The sequence below is a fragment of the Anoplophora glabripennis genome, unplaced genomic scaffold (assembly GCF_000390285.2).
Source record: "Anoplophora glabripennis isolate ALB-LARVAE unplaced genomic scaffold, Agla_2.0 scaffold61, whole genome shotgun sequence".
In the NCBI taxonomy this organism is placed as follows: Eukaryota; Metazoa; Arthropoda; class Insecta; order Coleoptera; family Cerambycidae; genus Anoplophora; species Anoplophora glabripennis.
The window spans coordinates 188,738-211,814 of record NW_019416237.1 but is presented as its reverse complement, the minus strand read 5'-3'; the positions used below and the strand labels follow the sequence as shown (position 1 = coordinate 211,814).

Here is a 23,077-nt window from a genome sequence, read left to right as displayed (position 1 = left end):
AAAAATTTATTAGTTTTCGCAATAGTATTAATAATGTAATGACTATAATCAGTATTAGTATTCGGACTTTTAAGAACAATTATAATGGTCATTTAAATTACAACAATCGTTTCCTTTCAATAATTGCTATGTTGCTATGTGGAAACAACTAAAAATATTTAATTATTTCCTGCGTTATAGTTCATTTTGAATGGTATTCTGAAAGTAGCTCAATTAAACTTTTTGACTTAATTTTTGCCAAGAACACTCTATAGAAGTCGGAAGGATGGGCAGTGGAATTAAGAGACCCCTTATATAAAAATAACATGCCTTATCCAAATACATACTTATCCGACAAGTTTAATATTCAAATCAGTAAATATAGATACATTGAAATGATTGCTAGTAAATGAACATGGAATTTAAATATATTAATCATACAAAGCAACTACCACATTATCTGAACTTTTTGTTTCTCCAACAAGATTGACAAAACTTCTAAAGAAATAATGAAATATTCAATGGGAAATTAGCGATGTAAAGAAAGAACACGCCAAAGCAGAAGCGTTAAAGTGGATTACTGTGAAAAAAAGTTATTACATTGCTATAACGCGAATTTGATTTTGGTTTCTCATTAATATTTTAGAAGGTCAGGGGTAAATGTAGAATAACTGAAATTAAAAAGAAGGGAAACCGTTGAGACTTTGAAGAACGCTAGCCTGTACCAGGCTATAAAGAAGCGTTTTATGAATTTATGTAATGAAGCTTGAGGCGATAAAATTTTCAATGCCTCGAGTGGCCTTATACAGGTTTAATTAAAGCGTCGACTTAAATTTAATGGGAAAGAAGCCGAGAAAAATGTGTTGGAGAACTTTGTAACGGAATCGACTAAGAGCAATTTAGATATTTTAATATACAGATGAAGGCTGAAATGTTCGAAATATACAGAGTATTTCAGTATTCCTTGTGCACTGAACCACTAGAGATTCTCGAAATCCAAATAAAATGAGTTATCTCTGTCCAAAGTTGCTCCGTTTAGCCATTACACACTGTAAAAAATCACTCAATTTTGTTAGTATGAATACAACTAAAATTTTATGATTGAAAATATTGCCACAAAAGTGAGTGAATTTTACTAAAATCCGAGTTTCTGCTAACTATCAAGTGACTGTTGCTCTATTTTGAGCATGTAAAACCAACTAAGAGTTGACTTTTTCTCTCAATTTAACTATTATTGAATAATTTTTTAATCAGACTTGGTTTATATTCTCTTTAAATTTTAATTTAAATATCATTTAATTAGAGTTATAAATTAATAAGCTGCTGCACAGATCTGTTTTAGAGACAATATTTTAGGTCTCGATTACAGATACGTAAGTAAGTATAGTAACAATCTAACTATCCGTTTATTTCATCAAATAGTAATCAAGACTCAGTATATTATTGTTTTTATTTATTGTAATCAAACCACTTCATTTAAACACAATGGGGACGTTGGAAATGGACAAAGACAACGCACGACAACCATAGAATGGGGTGGGGTCACTCAATAATTACGACATATACTCCGATTTAGCTACGAGTGTACCAAATACGAATTTATTTGCAGAATTTAGTATTTAGAGTCAAAGTACTCGGTTTTAGTTCAAATATTATCACAAATGAGTAAAATTATAAAAATGCTCAATATTGAGTAAAAATATACTCAATAATATCACAATCGATTCACTCCGTACCTTTATTGCTTTCACTCACACCGATTTTTTACAGTGTATGGGTCTCCATATTGTGAAGATTTCGAAATGCGGATTTGTTTTTAATCTAATATTCCAATTGCATTAAGAAAATTGTATTACTATCAAAATAATTTACAGTAATTTCTTCACTTGAAGAATGAACTTTAATGAACTCCATAAAAACTTTTATAGTCACTACTTCAGTAATATAGTAGGATCATATTCGATGCAAAGTAATAAATCATTGCCTGTCAAGGGATCCAGTGCCATGCGCTTTTAAGGGTTTTAGAAATTGAATAATTTCTTTATACATTATGAAGAGACGAAGGGATCAGTTCACGTCTGGCACACTTATTCCTACAAAGATTCCTTTATTCTTATAAATTATTTATTTTAAATGTAATTTATTATAAATCCAATTTGTTTTTTAATTTCCACATATGTACTACATTTTACCTCTGTACGCGCCACTGTTGTTTACTTGTTTTTTGGAGTCGCTCTCTGATTTACGGTCAAGCTCGCCAGGTTAGTATTTGACGTATAACCGACCACTTCGTACACTCGATGCACCTGGACGATTACAGCTACTACCAGAACACAGTGCGTATGCAGCGGTATTTCAGATTTAACATTCAATTTCATTTTAAATTGGTGCACTTTTCCCTGTTTTTCTTGTTGTTTATCCATAAAATGTTTGGCTAACTGATGCACATTTCCTCCATTACAACGAAAAAGCTATAGGTAATTACATAACATTTTTTTGGCACTGGTATGATTAAAAACATCTCATTTCTCACTTTTAGCTAAATCCAATTTAGCTACCTAGTGTTATCGAAGTAAATGCTAAAACTATAATAAATACTTGATTTTATTATAGAACTACATAGTTTTATTCTTATATTCGTGAATTTTCTCCTTGTACCAAAGCAAATGCAATTACTTTTAGGCATTAAGTAAACGCTTGAAATTATTAATTATAGTTATTGAAAATTTTGCCTCGAAAATTTGTCGTAAAAGCATTTGCTACATTTTATTCATGAGGCCCAATAAACAGTGAAAAGCTGTTGCTTACAAGTGTCTGCTTTGGAACTTGGACAAATTTTCGCAGCCAAAGCTCCGCCGCCCTTGAGTATAAAATAAAGCCGGTCCCAGACGATGTGGCCAACGTTCGTTCCAATGTTGGTTCCAATGTTCGTTCCAACGTTGGACACAATTTTCGTCATAAAAGTATGGCAAGTGTGTCTGCTACACGATGGGGTGAACTTTTGTTTAACATTAGAAATACATATGTGGCCAACGTCCGTCAGTGTCGTACTCATACTGCAGATTCACAGAACAGTAAAAAATTAAATATGAAGAGACAACAACTGTTGGCATGATAGTATTATGCAGTGCAAAACTATTATTACAAATAAAAAACAAAAAAAGATGTGTTAGAAGGTGGTGGATGCTACATATCTAAATATCTCTAAATTCATTCTTGAAATTCAAGACATTAGTAAAGTTTTACTTAACATATAACCCACTTGTGAAAAGTAAGTACAAACTTTGAAAACTTTATATTATATTTATAATATTCAGTATGACTTTATAGACAAAAGAAAAACTAAACCAGTTCAATGTCGAATTTTTCGGCGCTCCTGGAATACGTCAAACACACGATCGCTCGTGTGGGTGTGTGACGAACGATGCTTCCAATATGCTTCCAACGCTGGAAGCTCCTTTGATGCGGCTTAAATTTACCGACAGAAGCCCGAACGTGGCATGTAGCCAACGTTGGACATATGCAATTCGCCAGCGCCCGCCCACACGATGTGGCAAATGGCGATATGTCCAACGTTGGAAGGCATTCGCCACATCGTCTGGGACCGGCTTAACCAAAACATCTAATGCATACAGACAGCTCTCAGACACCAAAAAAAAGCCCCGTCCTGATATAGCTTCCTCCAGATATTCATTTGCACTGCAGCGGAACTTGTGGGGATAAACACCCCCCGATATGAGAAAGTTATTTCCTTTGCAGCGATAGTGCCTGTCGTCACGTAGTAAAAGCTTTAAAAGTTCGTCTGCTGTTATAGATTATCGACGTAATGCATCTTTCAACGTTTAGAAGACTGTGAACGTTCCATTACTCCCAGCTTTTTCTCGGCATTGTGTAAATTCATCTATTTTGGTCCCTTTTCGATAGTACAGCAGAACCTACACTCGTGGTTATGTCTTACAAGTTACAAGTGAATACTTTAAGTTCCTTTTACTTATCCACAATACCGGTTATCGTAAACATGGGCTAATTGATAATTTCTGCTACATTAATTACTATATAGCAGCGGTCTTCAAACTTTTATGACTTGCGGAATCAGGCCAATATTTCGATTTTTTTGAGGAACCCCCCACACCTAAAAAAATTTTCCAACACATTTTTTATTGATTATATATGTAATATATTTATAAATACTAGTTATAAGTAAGAGTATATATTTTTTTAATTTTGTAGTATTAATATTGAGTCGCGGAACTCAAACTCATTTTAACAAGGTATATATAATAAGGAAAGCCTTATTTTTTTCATCAGCGAGCAATGAAGAGAAATCTTTTACACTACTGGAAAAAATTATAGGAACAATTTTCATGAATTTTTTAGTGATTTTTAAAAGGCTATATCTCAATGAAAAATGGTCGTATCGAAATAAACAAAAAAGCAGTTTGAAGCTTTAAGTCTCTACTTTCAAAATCCTTAGACAAAAAAAAATGTTGAGCTACGGTTGTTATAGAGCAATCAAAAGAAATACGTCGAGAAAAAAAAACAATTTCTTTGTGACGTCATGGACTCAGGATTTTTTCAGTCAATCAATACAGAGGTCAATTCATTCAATTGCAATTTGGTTTTTGAAAAGTCTGCGTGCAACTTTTGGTTGTCAAAATATTGACGGTTGAATGGAAAATTACACCTTTGACTTTAATCATCGACATCTTTGCAAGAGATTATCCAAGGGCAATTTTAAAAACTTCTTAACAATTCTCTATAAAGACCTGCCATGGTTTTCGATGAAAAATTTTTTTTTCATCCCTGAGATCAATTTGAAAAAAAATGCAAAAAATTACTATACAGTTTTTTAGAAAATCTACCGCTAATTTTCAAATATTTATAAAAAGACTAATGTTTAGAGATTTAGATTTTTAGATTTAGATTTAGATGTATCTAAATATACCCATAATAACTGCAAATTGATTGATTGCATTAAACCGAAGATACACGTTTATGCTCTTTACACATTAAACATTACAAATCGTTTTAGAAATGAAAAAGAAGAATTTTTCACCACTTTTTCGCCGTTAGATATACATAGTTTAAATTTAAGAAAAGAAAATGTCTAAAAATCTTGAAACTAGAGGCTTAAAAAATGCTTTTTTGTTTATCTCGATAGACCATTTTTCGAGTATCACTAAAGGAATCATGAAAATTTTTTGCTTCTTTAATTTTTCCAGCAGTGTTGTTCTCCTTGTTATTTAATTAATTAAATAGCCAAGAAAAAACTTTTGGCAAAGATCATTAAATTCCATATATGATGCTTCTCATTCCATATCAATGTTTTTGCCACCATGAATGCCAATCTGGAAAACCTATAATTTTCAGGGAATTTTATAAATACGGAAATATCAGGGAATTTTTCTATTTCATAGAATTTTTTATATTCCAATTGCAATCGGTATTTATTTATGATGTGCTGTACTACTAGATATTACATTGTTGAAAAGTACATTTGTTTCTATCGATTACTTCGATTCTACCGCATCTGTTTGTACAGCCATGTTTTTATTTGACTGTCATTAGATTACTTTATAACCTAGTTCATACCGTCACGAATTGAGGTTTTCAAAAAAACCTGTGTTATAGAAAAAATGTAAAAATATATAATATCACATTGTTTGTTTGAATAATACAATTTTCTCGTAAACTAAAAAGCCTGCAGTATACAGTGTGGTCCGAATTTTATGCAGGAAACTTCGAGAGCAGATAGATCTCTTTAAAATAACAGGTGTTTGCCTTATAAACATAGGTCTAGAACGGCCTCGTTTTAGAGATACAGGGTGTTGAAGTTTTTTTAAAAAAAATTATTTTTTGTTTATATCTCCGGAATCTATTAACCGATCTCAATAAAATTTGGTACCGATAATGTATGACAGTAGGTCTTGCATTCCCTAAAATATGAGCTCTAATGGTTCAACCAGTGGTGTACAACTGGACAGGGGTCGTCCTCTTGTTATAAAAAACCTATGCCACTGTAATTTTTTAAAGTTATTGTAACTGATTTATATTCTAATGCACTAAATACGTAAAACAGGTAACTTGAATTTTTTTCTAAGATTCGCCGTTCTCAAGTTATTTATACCAATACAATCCCCTTGTGACAGACACTTCAAACGATAATATTATAAGAATATTTATGTTTATGCTTAAAAGTAAGTGCAATTTGTGAGGTAGTGTTCCTAGTGTATGTTAGTTTCTCCTGCAGGCCCAATCCACTTATCATTACAAATAAGAACAATTTAAATCAAAATAATAATAAAAATACATTTACCAAGCAACAACAAAACAAACATGAAACGAAATTAACGTTGCGTATTTACAACAATTGTTCAAAATGCGAACCATCCACGTCGACACATTTCTGACATGTTCTATTAATGGAACTAATTGAAACTAACATCATGTGGTGATTTTCTTTTAATTCATTACACCCGTCTTTTATTCTCTGCAGTAGTTGTGGTCTTGTATTTATTGGAGTAGACTAAACTTTCCTTTTCAGGTTGGTAACCCTAAACATAGAAGTCCAGGGGGTTTAAATCTAGCGATCTGGCTGGCCAAGACACTGGACCCTCTGCACCATTATGGTTGACATTGGTATTTGGTCTGCTACCTATCTATCGTCCCATATAATTTTCATTAAGCCATTGTTGTATTATCCTCCTAAAATGCGCAGGAGCACTATCCATATGCATCCAGTTATTTTGTGATATATTTAATGGAACATTCTCTAATAATTTAAATAGATGGTTTTCTAGAGAGTTTATAAATGATTGGAAATTTAGATGGGGTAGCAAGAAGAAGGTCCACAAACTTTATTCCGAATTATTCCGACACTTTCACAGAAAATTCATCTTGAAAAGAAAAGAAGAAAAAAGAAAATTCACTACCACTCGCCTTGTGAACGTAGCCTCACCGATCCAACGTATTTGTAGTAAGAATTATGAATTATGTTGTGACTTTAACAACCACTGACAAAAATTCAGGCTTCTCTCTACTTCTCTCGAAAGTAAATTTTGCACAGCTTGTAAATTTTCGATTTACTCACCCCAAGTTGCCGAGACGTTTTTTAATCCCAAAAGAGCGACGAATGTAAAGAATTTTGTTGATCTGCTTACAAATTGCACTTACTTTTTCATAAACATAAATACTATTGTAATATTATGGTTAGAAGTGTCTGCCACAAGGGGATTGTATTGGTATGAATAACTTGAGAACGGTGAAATTTAGGGAAAAAAATCAAGTTACATATTTTACGTATTTTGTGCATTAGAATATAAATCCATTGCAATAACATGCAAAGAATACAGTGGCGTAGGTTATTTTATAAAAATGGAGTGACCCTGTTCAGTTGTATACCACTGGTTAAACTTTTAGAGTTCATATTTCAGGGAATACAAGGCCTACTGTCATACATTATCTGTACTAAATTTTATTGAGATCGGATTTCGGAGATATAAATAAAAAATCATTTTTTTTAACAACTTTAACACCCTGTATCTCTAAAACGAGACCGTTTCAGACCTATGTTTATAAGGCAAACACCTATTATTTTAAAGAGACCTATCTGCCCTCGAAGTTTCCTGCATAAAATTCGGACCACCCTGTATATTTGTTATTCAAACAAGAAAAAATCACTAGAAAAATGATTTCTCTAAATATATGAAAAAAAATTTTCCCATTTGGTGCAAATTTTGGAGCGAGCCTGTATATTTTTTAAATAATCATTCTTTAGAAGATGCTGAAAAAAATTGAGGAAATGGTGGCCCCAAAAAAACCGGAAAACAACCCTTTTGGGACACTGTAGAAGCAGTTATTTTCAAAATTCGAACCAGACTGTCTTCTCCCCTGGTATAAAGTAAAGTAGAAGTGTTTTTTGTTTCTCCCTATTCCTATGCTTCTACGCATTTGGATTTATTTTTTTTTGTACGTAAAATTTATACATCCAAACAAGAAGTTGATATTCTATTTGGCAGACGCAATAGATGACTCAACGTGAATAGCAATGCTCTGTTCGATCGGTCGAGCCAGACAAAGAGGAAATAAGACTGTATTCTTTGGAATTCCCTCTCTCTGACAAGTCGACAAGAACGTAAAAAATGGCCATCGTTACGGTACAGTAAACATTAGAATGTATGTACACCGTAGTCAATACAATATACGGAATATCGGCTTCGTACTGGCCACTTTTGTTAAAACTATTTTTATTTTCCAAGTTAAAAAAGACGAATAATTTTTTTTTTTTAGTTTTTTTTATTATTATTTATGTTTGTACCTCTTTTCAAATGATTGATTACAGCTTGAAAAACATGTTTGCTGTGTGTTAACTCCTAGATAATGGAAGATTAACTGTAACATAAAATATAAATTCAGTAAATTTTCTCAAAACAAGATTTCTCAATGCATGAAATCTTTATCCTGAAACTATTTAAAAGCAATTATTCCAACGAAATGAACAAAAAAAGTGTACAAGGTGGGCAAATATGACACTCATAAGGGTTTTTTCGTATTTTTTGGGACACATATTAGGTAACCAAGTCAAGGTTTTAGTGGAATAAAGATCAATAAATAAAATAACACTATATTTTAAATCGTTGCTAACGTTTCGGTGTTATTTTACACCATCCTCAGGTCTCGAAATTTGAAGTGTCTTTTGTCCAACTTAACAGTCTAAATATTAAGAAGATGGTATCTAGATACTTATATGTGTACTTATAATTCATGGAACAAATTAAAAAAAAAATAATGGGGAAAATCACATCTCAATATATTGATTCGTTTAAGAGATACAGAAGATACAAATACCTATATTTCTCATTTTTTTAATAGTTTATGCGTATAACTCAGTGACGTATTCGACAGGCCGATTCATTCATAATGTCATTAATTTTAACTACAGATTAGGAAGGACAAATAAAGACAGAAAATCGAAAATATAAATTTTATTCAAATTAATTGAACATAATACTAAAAACTTATTCAATTATAAAACATAGTGAAAACTGTTTATCCGTTGTCGATCACTACGGATTAAAAACGCATTAAAATCCAGGTTAATGACCGAATATTGCGGTAGGTCAAGATTCACTCTCGATAAACCTTTGTGGGACCGCTGGATATGTTTATCCCGAATTCTACACAAAATATTATATAAAAACTTTCATTACAAAAATAAAATCTTTTCACAAACAAATAAGCTATTCACGTCTCAAAAATATAAAAAATGAAAAACGCGCTGTATCTCTTAAAGGAATATTGATGTTTTATCTACTTTTTGTCTCCTCGGAAAATACGAGAAACATCCCAAAACTACCTTTTTTTCTCGGTGCTTATTGTTTAAGTTCCTAAGGAATCCCTTATTTCTACAATAGAAGTCGTAGGTAAATCATTTTCGCAACATTTTATGAAATATACTTAAAACAATGTGAACACAAAAATAACATCAACATAAACTACTGCAAACTATGTATTTAAAAAACTACAATGAATAAACTTGTGTAAACTTTATTTATGGGAAATTTTTATCACGTTTTATTATGAAGGTTATTCGACTGCGTGCATTAAATAAATATTAGTTTTTATTATCTCTTTTTATATCTTTGGTAGGTCTCGAATAGTAAACAAAAGAGAATTATTATTAACAAATTTCGAAGAATTTGTTAGACATAGAAAAGTCAGCAGGTCAACAATTTTAAGATGTTATTGTGATTCATCAACGTTAAACATTGACTACAGTAGCTGAACAAATAAATCCCATAGGCGTACAGATTTTACTTTAAACCGACTGTAAAATCATAAATTTCATTGCTTGCACCTCTATCAGGTTTATTTTAAATTTAAAACCATTTTATCAATATAGTTAAGTGTAAGCAATGCCAGAATATAGCACAATTAGATTTTAAACAAGCTTGGCTGAATCAGAGAAATTTGTCTTTATTTTTCTGTTTTACTTACTTTGTTTTGCAGGTATTAAGTTAATTCATACAAATACCTGACATATTGAAAAAATTAAATAATGTTGCAAACTTTAAAAAGTGTTGCCCTCCTTTGTTATTTGTACTATAGCTTCACTAGCATCACTTTGGGCAAAGACCAACACGAAATTCAGTCGCGATTAATTCACTAAATCCATTCCCACATTTTAAGTACTCCTTATTCAAGTAGCCCCCTATAAAAACGGAATTAATAATTGATATCTGAATATTTCCAAAACTTGCAATTCAACACCAATTCTAACAGATTTACTGTTCCAATAAATCCTTCATTTTAATTATAATTTTTTGCTCCTCTTATACTTTTACTCATCAAAATAATCTTGAAAATGAAGAAATTGTTTAGTTAACTTATCGTGGCTGCTATTTTTATTTTAGTTGAAATCCTTTTTCCATGGAGCTTTAGATTATTTCAAGCACGAAATGGCTCTTGACATCTTTTGATATCTGTTGCAATTTAACGGAAAATTATTTTTTTTATTTTACATTAAAATATAACGTGGTGGGATATATCAAACTAATTCTTTGTTTGAATAACTTTTCCTTAATTCTTTATTGTGGGAGAGCATTTTTGGAAAAATGTTCATGTGACAACCCTATATTTAAGACTACGTTACGTTTATTTAAAAAGTTTTAGCATATTCACAGATGGATTGTAAAGGGGAAACACACTTATTTATCTTTTTACGGCAAAAAGTATTTTTTAAGAAATTTTGCTTGTGATCAAATGTACAAAAATGTAGTTTTAAGTGGACTAATATATGTATACAGGGTGTAGTGGGAGTAGTTCATATTTTCGTTATTTACTTCCTTTTCGAGCAGTTGACATATACGGGGTGCCCCAGATTGTCTTAAGCGTAGGTTCTGATAAATTGCTATGCTATACAAAATTACAACCCATTCCATTATTAACAAATTTAGGACATTAAGGGCCCCATATTCTTTAAATAGTGTTTTCCGCAAAGACAAATAATTTCAAACATTTAATAACTGAATAATCTAAAGCTTATCAAATAATAGGAATGTTATGTCATGCCATCTGGTTATTTTCAAAGACGCCGCAGTAAAACGAATAAACAGGTGCAAAAAATGATCAAACCATCAAGGTTTTAGGTACTGAAATCTTCGAAAATACTAACTTTTTTATATATAATTCCACATGTAAAATTGTTTACTTTTATTTATAAGTACGTGAATATAATTCTTAAAATGTGGGGTTAGAATAACAGCAAACGCATGTTTTACAAACGCTTTTTTTTAGTTATTATTTTATTTGAGTAAATTTAAATGGTAACAATGAATAAACAAAACATCAAGGATTTTATTTTTGTGTTTACTTTTGTTCTACACGTTTTACTTTCAAAGATTTCAGTACCTAAAAACGCCAGAAATTTCACTATTTCTCGGCCGGGAATATGGCCACCTTAACATATATTTTATTTCTAAGCAACTTCTAACAAAATTTTTACCGATTTCTTTTTTATACACAAAAAAGACAGAATGCAGATAAATAATTAAATTAAATAATTAAATAATCGAAGTAGGCTTAATTGTTTTAAAAGTTGAAGACGGAAATAAATTTTAATTCTGAACAACTTCATTTTATTGAAGTCATACGAAAAAGCCGCTTTGTCTACATAGAAAATAATTGTTTTGTTTTTATCAATACCTAGTTAATTTTTATAAATAAAAGAACGTGACAGATTATTTTTTAGCCAAGCAAATTTGTTCCCCAAAATAGCGATAACACCGGCAGTTAAGATGATCTGAGGACATCCTGTACAATTAAAAACCTGTTACAGTTGTCATGTTGATTGTTACTTACCTGTCACGGCCAACCTAAAATGTGCGAAACAGATGGAAACATCATTTTAAGAAAAGGGAAATGTTTATTCGTAAATAAAATGAAAACCACTGGGTTTAGGTATAGGAAAGCTTTAACAAAATTACACTTAATTTTAGTGCAGAATGCGAATACGTTAAAAAAAATTGGGGTTTCCATTTAAAAATTTCGAGTTTTCCACATTTTTTGAACTTCATATTCGATAATTTTTTTTGACCATCCTGTATAAAAACTGGAAAATTTTCATGTCAATTCGATAAATTAGGTCTTTCTCCACAAAATGTCCAATTTGCACAAAAAAATAAACCTATGTTTCCGGGAAAACTAACTTTTACCGAGTCTTCATCTGTCAATATTTGCTTAAAAATCAAAATATCTCGGAAACGTTCAATCCTAAGTATGGAGTGTGGTATATGTTTTCAACATAAAAATAGATGCTCCTTCCAAAAATGCCATAATATACAGGGGGTTCCATTTAAAATAAGAAAGTTAGTATCGACTTCCGGTATAACCGGAAGTACGATGAACTTGAAAATATTTTATTTTGGTAGGCCCCACGGTCCGTATCACACCGCCACAATTTCAAAAAAATCCTTCGAGCGATTTCCCTGATATCCATTATGCTTTTTATAAACAATGTTATATTTCGTCAATACAGGGTGTCAGTTTTTTGTGGTAGGATTTTAAATACGTTTTAGCCGTTATTTTTTTGTGAATGCGCCGATGCATTAAAAATAGAATTAAAAAAATTCATAATTTTTCACCAAATTTATTATACATAAACTAAACAAAATCCTATTCTACAGGGTGAGTCAGTTTTTTGTAGTAGGATTTTAACAGTTGATAGAGAATCATTTTTTAATAAGAAAAGTTCCTATAAACGTAGGTCTTAGAACGCTTCGTTTGTGAGATATAGGGTGTTGAAAACAAACTTTTTTTAAGAATTTTTCTTAATATCTCTAAAAGACCAACATATATTGAACTGAAATTTGGTATTCATAACACATTAGTTATGGTGAATAAAACAAAGATATATGTTATCTGTTTCACACACCAGTGACGTGCTTGCGGTGGGTAACTGCCCCTTTTAAAAAAATAATTCGTACGCCCGTGAATTTTTCTAGAAAATAACATCATTTCTAAATTTTTTAATCAATTCTGAACAAAACAGATCTCTTTCAATTTTCTATAAAATTAACGGTTTTTGGTTAAATTCTATTTTTAATGCATCGGCGTATTCACAAAAAAAATAACGGCTAAAACGTATTTCTTAATTTTCACGCAATATTCGATTAATTGTAAGTAAAAAGGACAGACGCACAATTTCACATTGAGCCCCTTGTAAAGTTGTACCCACATTTGCAATATCTAAGTTTTCAGCCACCCCGACATTATACTGACACGAAGGGCAAGGGCGTTACGTCCCTGATAGAAGTTTCCGAGCTGTTACTAGGCGAAAGCCGTAGGGCCGCGGCTCCTGGGTGGCTCGTAAAGAGTCTCGACAGCGGTTTACGTTTCCGCGTCGTCGGGGGTTAACGTGTGCTACCCTCAAGGATATCCTACCCCTACCCCAGTATAAATAAATGATTTAGGGGGTCCGGGAAGGCCTGATTTGGAGTTCTTTAAGACGGCGGTTTTATTCGGGTCAGGACTTTATTCAATTTTTCCCGGAGAAGGAAGGATTGTTATTTATGGGTGATTCAGCAGAGTTATACAGGGTGTAAATCAAATAGCATACATATAAATGCTGCCAGATAATCTTGGGACCGAGTTATAATAATTACGAGTTACAGGGTGTTTAAATTGAAATTAAAGAAAATGTTTTTGTTTAAAAAATAGTCTAAATAATACAATTTAGCTGTAAAATAACGTTATCTGGAATCATGACGAATTTAATAAGTATTTACATATTTTAATTAGTATAGTATTAAAGAAAAGAAGAAAAAATACAGAAATTGTAAAAGATATACATATATGGCTACTCTGATGGCGCTATATTTTTTTATTTTGACACGACACTGACCTCATTCCACATTTGAAGTTAATTCATAAGTTTTGCAGTTACAAATATATTTTCTTTACTTTTAACTTAAACACTTGTAAATTGCACATGAAATATCTGTGAACAAAAGCATATTGGGCTAAATTCTCATAATATTTTGTTCTCAAGATTCTGATGTCAGTGATGCTCGTTGACGAACTTTGTTGGCGGACTTTACATCACAAGTCTGCACAAATAAAGTTTTAATTAAAAAAAAACCTTTTTTTTATTTTCTGTACGATTATTTCTCATTGAGATATCGGCTATTAAGTAAAAAGTCACCTTTTTTATTATCGATATCTCATGAACTAATACATATAATGATCGTACAGCGAATGGAAGATGGGTTTTAGAAACCTAAATCAATTCTCTTCTAGGGCATTTTGGTATGTTTGAGAAAAAAAAAATTATACTCGGCATTAATTTGAAAAAGTGCAAAAAAATAATTTTTTTGCTGTTTTATAAAATCAACAACTACTTTTACAAATATACCGAAAAGGACCAATGTTTGTAGTTTTTTTAAGATCAATACATGTCCATGAGGTTTGTAAATTTTTAATCGAACCGTTTTCCTCCTAAATCATCAGTTTTATAAAAAATTAAAGGAGCAGGTTTATTGCTCTTCAAACATCAATTAATGATTAAGATGAGACAAATTTTTAGCGTTATTTTTTTCATCTGAATCATTGATCAATTGATGTTTAAGGAGCAATAAATCTGCTCCTTTAATTTTTTATAAAACTGACGATTCAGGAAAGGAAAACGGTTCGAGCGATCAAATTCAAAATTTACAGGCCTCATGTGCATGTATTGAGTTAAAAAAAAAACCTGCAAACATTGGTACTTTTCTCAATATTTGTAAACTTGTCGTTGGTTTTCCAAAACAGCAGAAAAAATCATTATCTTTCACTTTTCCAAATTAATGCTGAGTATAAAAAAAATCTCAAACGTATCAAAAGACTCTTGAAGAGGATTGATTCAGGTGTCTAAAACTCACCTTCCGTTCGCTGTATCATTATGATATCGATGATAAAAAAAAGGAAACTTTTCACTCAATAGCCGATACGACCATTATTCACGAAGTTACAGCCTTTCAAAAATCACTTACAAATTTGGATTCTTTTTCTGTTCCTTTAAATTTTTTGCTGTTTTTTTTCTTCTTTAAATTTAAAACAGAACAATTGCCGGTGGTGTTATTGGGCCAGAGGCCTCTAATAAAAATAAAGCCAATTTGCTTAATTTTTTTTTGCTATTTTTCAAATGAATACATCTTTTCTCATTTTACTTAAAATAATCGTGAAAACCTGGAAAAATTGGGAAATTTGGAGAGAAAAATATACTGAGTATAGTGTTAAGGAAATAGTAAAGAATCCATGAGTAAAGGTCTGAAAATACTTTTTTAATATACCTAATTTTTTAGATACGGTGTTGAAAAATATGAAATATTAAATAATAGTAACAAAAATTCCATAATCATAGTTTTACCGTGAAATCCTCGAATACTGATGAATAGTAAATAGGTATCCCAAAATATTATAACACTACGGTCCTGTATACGAATGCAATAATTTATAAGGTTTAATTAATGGCTATATAAGTGAACTACCTTTTCGCGTGATTAAACAGGTTTTCCTCAATTTCCTTTGAAAAATTATTTAACCTAACATTAATAGAGCGTGCAAAGCGATTTATTTGATAACCAAATTATGTTTAGACTGTAGTTTGTTAAAGACGCCTTCTATCATCAACATTTTCCTTAACATTTTTTTTAACTTCAGAACGGCTACAATTATTATAATCACTTTACAACGATCTCGAGAGATTTCAAGTTATTTATCTTTCACCTTATTGATCCCCCTTCAGAAATATAACACTTACGACATAGCAGTTTATTGTACTAAAGAGATACTCCAGGAGCACTAGGTTTTGTGTTATATATCAGTGTCAAGTTTAAGTAAGAGGGCTTTACATACCTACTTTGACAGCCATCAGGGTTTAAAATAGCAAACCTACATCGCAGTTCTCGTTGTATACTCGGCGAAGCGAAATAAAAACGTACCGCGAAGTAATTTTTCTGCTTGCCTTCGTTTTTGAAGTATGATATTTATAACGTCTCAACCGTATACTTCAGTGGTTTGACCGATCAATCATAATTTAAGGGAAAATGCTGTATTCTCTTTAAGATACAATTTTTATGCTGATCCTAAATATATCAAAGAGCGTGTAACATCAGCAACATGTGTTACGGGGCTATTTTGAAAGGATCATTCCCAAAAAGCTACGATTTTGTTCCTGATAATCTTGATAGTCAAGTCAACAACATAAATACTAAATAATACATTTAGCAGTTTCAATATGTCAGGTATTTGTATTAATTATATTCAGACATGTCATTTGTAATGTTTATTTTTGATAATTATTTATTATTAGCTGTTTACTAGGTAGAGAGTAGTTGTTTTCCGCAATATACACTTCTGCACGGCACTGGAAACTGGTCCACTGTAAAACCTGACTTCGCGCAAGGCAAAGCATGCAGCATGAACGGACAAACAATTGAAAGAATTTCGTTCCCAAAGAAAGAAATACGTGATTTTTTATAATTTTTTGTTGGCAGCTGAAGGTCATTTGGTTTAATACCACATAAGACCTCTCATATGTGAAAATCAGCCTTGATAAAATGACTCCACTTAAAATGCCACGGACTATATTCCATATAGAAAATTTTTGTCTAAAATATATTTCCCTAAGACTCTACTCAATAATTCGCAATATTTTTGTACAGCCTTAATCTTACTAAGAGAAACAGGAAAGCAAAGATCTAAGGCAGATTAAATTCTTGAAGTTGAAGGTACAACAAAAGGTCTTTCTTTGGTTTTAATTGCGGCAATTTCAAAGATCCTTGAAACAAATAAAAAGAAGAGTATAATTTTTTCCTAAAGTTGGAGCAACATAAATTACTTTTTGATATAATCCGCTGCTCACGAGCTCCTAACATTGTTGTAGTTTTTGGACCTTTACTTGTAAATTGCGCTTTCTGCAAAAAAGCCCAAACACCTAAAAGATTTAATGTATTTTTTAATTTCCATAACGTCCATTTCATTTTTTTTCTGTTTTAACAAGAGAAATTTACCTTAAAGTTATTCGCAACGTCGCTGATACACCCAGTACATGCGATTCAGTAAAATAGAGCAATGCCTGAAAATCCGTTTCTTGAACCTTGAGTAAATTGCATCTATTAGACTTGGTAGCATCTGTAAATATTAGAATTTTAACGATAATTGTCACTAACAATTTATCAACATGTGGTCTATCGTTTAATTAACGATCCAAACTCTAAACAGTTTTCGTTAAGGTCAAAGATCAAATATGTTGCTTTCATTATCCTTTTCCCAATTATTTTGAGGCAAATTAAATAAATGCCAAACAGTATTCGTTAGTGTTAAAGGTTAGACGTTACCCTTTAAAATGCTTTTTATTTAATATGAATTTATATTGTAATTAAAAGTGACATTTCCAGAAACGTTATTTAAAAGGAAATTATTTTTGTTTGAAAATGCCGTATATTCATCCTACTTAGATACAAATGTAACAGTAGAATCAAAGAAAAGGGTGTAAATGTAAAAGTTGTATGAAATCTTTTGAATTTTCCACACCAAATTTATGAAGCATCAGGATACAGAAATATATGCCTAACATGGTTTTGTTTTTAAATAAAATACCCTGTATATTTTTGCATATGTGAATAGAACGCTCACTAACTAATACAGTAGGTACTGTGTATATACCTAATTAAGAGATTATTGTTAGTTCTAAGCCACCAAGCTTTATAACACATTGCTAGTGGAGATAGATACATCAAACTTTATACATAGCACTGTAATGGGGTACTTTCCTTTAACTGCAAAGAAAATGTAAGTCTTCTTTTGTTAAAAAAATATATTTTTAAAATATTTTTGGCGAAAAAATTAGTTGAAATGAATCGGTAATTTTTATTTATTTTTAATCTTAAATTTATAAATTAATTTATTTTATTAATTTAATTATTTAATATATAAAGTATATATTTTTTAAATATTTTCTTTGAATTGGCAAATTTTTTCTTATAATTTTTAGTTAGCCTTTAAGACGTCATTAAGTGCAACGTTAGGAAAATCGCTAAATGTCTGTTGGCATACTACGAGTAGTAGTGGTATGACACTTTGTGCATCGATTTTTTACATAGGTAGGATTCTATAAATCCAATAGTTTCCAGGTCTGCCGCTACTGGTAACTAGATCTTTTCCTCTTCGATAATAATTGAAAGAAATGGAGGAAAACTTTAATTGCCAGCTTGGTAATTTGTCACATAATAGACGATTTTTCGTTTGTAATTTATACACCCTCAGCATAATTAAAACAATATTACATATTTGAGAATTTCCATAAAAGCTGGATCAATATGTTCATGAATTTGAGCATATTTACCAACTTTTTTAATTAAAAAAACACCACTAATATTTAAAATTTTTAACTTGTATTTCTTCATCGGGTAAATTTTGTTTCTTATTTTTGTCTGTCAGTATAGTGCGTGAATCTGACTATAAAAGAGTTTCATAAAAATGTGAAAGCAGTGATGCTGACGCTCACATATTGTAATTTTTTTTTAGGTCTCGAAAAAGGTCAAAATATAAGTAGAAAAAATACGAGTCCCATATTTTTTAACCTATATATTATCATTTGTAGTATTTTTTAAATCCCACTCTTGCTTGAGGGGTAGTTTTAGGGAGTAACTGTCAATAGTTCACCCCCAACTTTTAGATTTTTGCCCAATTTTTTTTAATATTGATTCTCTAGAGTAGACTATACTATTAGAGAAAATAATGTACTCTTGTTTAATTTCAATAAATCGAATCTGTTTTCAAAAAATTTAATTCTACTTATGAGAGTAAGAGAGAACAAGAAACAAATGCATTAGTTGAAAAATATAAATAAATGAAATTCGCACAAGACTATTTTTATTTTTATATATTTCAGCAAAATGTCATGAAAATGTTTAAAAAAAGAATAAGTATGAATTATTTTGTGAATATTTTATAAAAATTGTTCGAAATGTGGCATTTCAAAGCACATGCGATCGATGTTTATAAAAATTTTGCTAATTCATTATCAAATATAAACCTAAATTTTTTGGAAACACTTCCAAGTCATCAAAACTAAACAAGGAGTGCATTTTTTCTCTAATTATTTTTTTGAAAATATAAAAAATAGAGTAAAAATTAATAACACTGGAAATTAAATAGTGACAATCACCCCTGCACTGCACCTTTCGCTAGGTATGGCAATTAATACTACATAAATTAGTGCTCAGATAACATATCTCGAAAGAATTTTGAGATATTTCAACAAACGTTTTTTTTCTCAAATTGGATAGGTACATTTAAATTCCGCCTTTTTATATCAAATGTATGCGTAAAATTTAGTAAAAAAATACGATTTGTGCTATTAAATTTAAGTAACATGTGTATAGTCTTTCCGAAGTCAGTTGAACATATAAAAAAACGCCTGGCAATAAAATTTAATGACTTGAATTGTTATATAATGTGTAGAAAATTGCTATTATGTTCATTTGGCCAACAACATATTTTAGTTATTTATGTCCTCAAACAATTTTATTATATTGATGGTAAATTTCGTTTTGTTCCCTTTCAAAAGGTCTCCAAAATGCCATGTTGTAATATTATCCCATGTTGTAATATTATCCCTTTCGCAATTGTAATATCAATAGAATGTGCCTATAATAAATTAAAATTACCTGAATCACACCAAATTCCGGATTGCTGCACTGCACTGCTGGGCAATTTATCAACTACTTGTCAACAGCTGAGATTTATTGCCCAGTGGCCCAATGCAGCTGTGTTTGTATTTCGTTTGCCCGCGCTCGTATTCTTCAACTGACCATATACATTTCTACCACCTCCACGTGTATTTCGACCAGACCTGTATACGGGTATGGCTAAATAAATATGGGAAACTGGATTTTAAATCATCAGCTTTGGAAAAATTATGTTGCCAGGCGAAGTTTTAAGACTTCCGTTTTAGGAAAAAATACTTTGTTATTTAAAGTAACACCTACATCTGTGTTATTTTCCATTTTCGGAAACAAATTTTATACTTATATAATAGAGACTTATTTTTTTATTACTATCTGCTTTGAAGATATCCGGAGACGATTTAAACCACCTTCTATAAATACAGTTGTCGGGTGATTATAAAATCGAATCCTCATTTTTATCCATCTTGAATAAATCATATAAATCAATAAATCCACAGTATGGAAGTGACCTAACCTCAAAAAAGTCCAGGGATAGGTTACATTCGCTATCCACACGTCATTCGTGTTTTACCCTCATCGAAAATGATTCTCTTATACGTATTGATTGGAGTATTACGTGGTTACATGTAATTTTGGGGGACTGCTTTATCACCCAATCGATAATACGTGTACCATATACCATTTTAATTTGTACCGAATTGCGTTTGGCTCCGGAACTTTACGCAATTGTTTTGTGAAATTTCAGGCAGTCGTTGAACCCCCCGACGGCGACCGTGCGGGAAATCCTGAATTATGATTCACATTGCCAACGCTCCCCCTTATTTCAGCGGACAATTTAAACGCCTCAATTACTTTTACTTGAAAATCGATGTTCCTCCGCGATAGTTCGGGGTGTTACAGATGGTGTCCCCGCGATTTTCTCCAGTCATTTTTTAACTTCCGTTCCAACGAGCAAATAATGCCCGGCAAGCCTGTGGAAGCAGCCGATCTTTTATTACAATTAATCGCTGTCTCTGGCTATAATCGGGGGGCAGCCGAAATGCTTGTAATGGATGTGGTAGATGCGGGTCTAATTTCCTTTTAAAAGAGGATGTTTGAAAACTATTAAAATACTGAGATCCACCGTCGCCAGCCAGTGTGGGGCTAACGACGAGGTTTTAATGAAGTCATAATTGTTAATAGCTTTATTCAAAGTATTTGACAAAGTATTAAAATTCAAGGGAGACAGAATTTAATTCTGAAAAGTTAAAATAGACCGACACAAATAAGTTTGCGTCTGAGATAGCTCCGCCCATAAATGGGCATTGGACACAGCAAGAGCCACGCTCTTATCCCAGATCGCCGTGTCTACGTCTTATTCTTTCTAGCAGAATGCCATAAAGGCAAACTTATTTTTGTCGACTTTTCCTTAATAATATTATCGGAACTTGCCTGAATAATGTATCGATCCAACCGCTTCTTAAATCATCAATTTTTTCTTGGAGCAGACAATGAAATTATCTTGAAAATTATAAAACTAGACTCACATACCTTTAATTTAAGAAATACTTAAAATGAGGCTTTTAAACTTCTGCAAAAAATTAAGGGAGCAAATAAATTTTTCGAATTTTTAGTGATTTTTCAGAATGCTGTATCTCAGTTAAAAATGATCGTATCAAGGTTTTAAAAAGAGAATTTTAAAGCACCGAATGTCTAGTTTCCAGATTTCTTAGCTCAAAATTTTTAGGAGCGACAGTCATCGCGAAATTTTAAGAAATAAGACTAACAATTTTTTTTTTCAATTATTTGCGTTTTTTTTCTCGGTCCACGGGCTTGGAAAAATTTTTTACACAAAAATCATGATATGGACTTGATAGCCTGTTCATTCAGCTTTAATTTCTTTTTTTTTAATTTTTCTCTACGTTAATTTGACCCCGAGATATTCGACTGCGAATACAAAAGCATCCTTTTGGCTTTAACCATCGATATCTCAGCAACTAATGATCAGACAGAAAATTGACGGGCAGCTTCGAAATCTCGAATAAAATTCCTACAAGGCTATGTAGCGTTCTTGGAAGAAAAAAAATTTCTTTCATCCTCGACATTAACTTGAAAAAAGTGAAAAAAGTGACTTTTTGATTTGTTTTGCTAAGTCGACCGCATCTTTGCTAATATCGATCGAGAGTCTAATGCTTGTACGAATTTTTACACCTCAATGTACCCCCAAAAGCTCCGTAAATGGGCAGATCGATCTATCGAACGGTTTTTCCAGTCCGCTTAATCAAAATTTCAGAAAAATTTAAAGGAGCAAAATTTACATTTCTGAGCACCCTGTGACGTTCGTAAAAATGAAAAATTTGATTTTTTTTCAATTCTTTCACAATTGGGCATTTTTTGCTAATTGAATTTGAAAAAAAATATATTTTTGAAAAAAAACCTTTTTTTTAATTTTTGAAAATTTACTCTTCTTTATTTTTTAACAACACAAGATAAAAATATTAAGTCATTTTTGAAGCGATCTACTCTTTCCGTACCGTAATTTCCTTTATTTTGAATTAACGAAATTGTTTAAAAGTTGATACCCCCAAGATTGGTGTAGTCCTCGATCTGCGAAAAAATAGTGCGTATTATCCTAAACTTTCTTACGAAGCTAACAAGTGTGAAAAAACAGTTTTTTTAAAACTCTATCTTTGATTCAAAGGAACCAACCAATAGTTTTTCTCAAAACTAACAATATTTTTTGTAAAAAGAATAGTGAAAGAATTGAAAAAAATCAAATTTTTCATTTTTACGAACGTTACAGGGTGCTCAGAAATGTAAATTTTGCTCCTTTAAATTTTTCTGAAATTTTGATTAAGCGGTCCGGAAAAACCGTTCAATAGATCGATCTGCCCATTTACGGAGCTTTTGGGGGTACATCGAGGTGTAAAAATTCGTACAAGCATTAGACTCTCCATCGATATTAGCAAAGATGCGGTCGACTTAGCAAAACAAGTCAAAATGTCACTTTTTTCACTTTTTTCAAGTTAATGTCGAGGATGAAAGAAAATGTTTTTCTTCCAAGAACGCTACATAGCCTTGTAGGAATTTTATTCGAGATTTCGAAACTGCCCGTCTATTTTCTGTCTGATCATTAGTTGCTGAGATGTCGATGGTTAAAGCCAAAAGGATGCTTTTGTATTCGTAGTCGAATATCTCCGGGTCAAATTAACGTAGAGAAAAATTTAAAAAAAGAAATTAAAGCTGAATGAACAGGCTATCAAGTCCATATCATGATATTTGTGTAAAAAAATGTTCCAAGCCCGTAGACCGAGAAAAAGAACGCAAAAAATTGAAAAAAAAATTTTCCGTCTTATTTCTTAGAATTTCGCGATGACTGTCGCTCCTAA

General features: G+C 31.5%; 1 protein-coding gene across 1 annotated transcript in view; it reads left to right on the top strand.

The window, feature by feature from the left end:
- The window catches only part of LOC108917735 (synaptic vesicle membrane protein VAT-1 homolog-like), a 111,318-nt gene that overhangs the window by 45,237 nt on the left and 43,004 nt on the right, over positions 1–23,077 (top strand). The window lies entirely within an intron of this gene.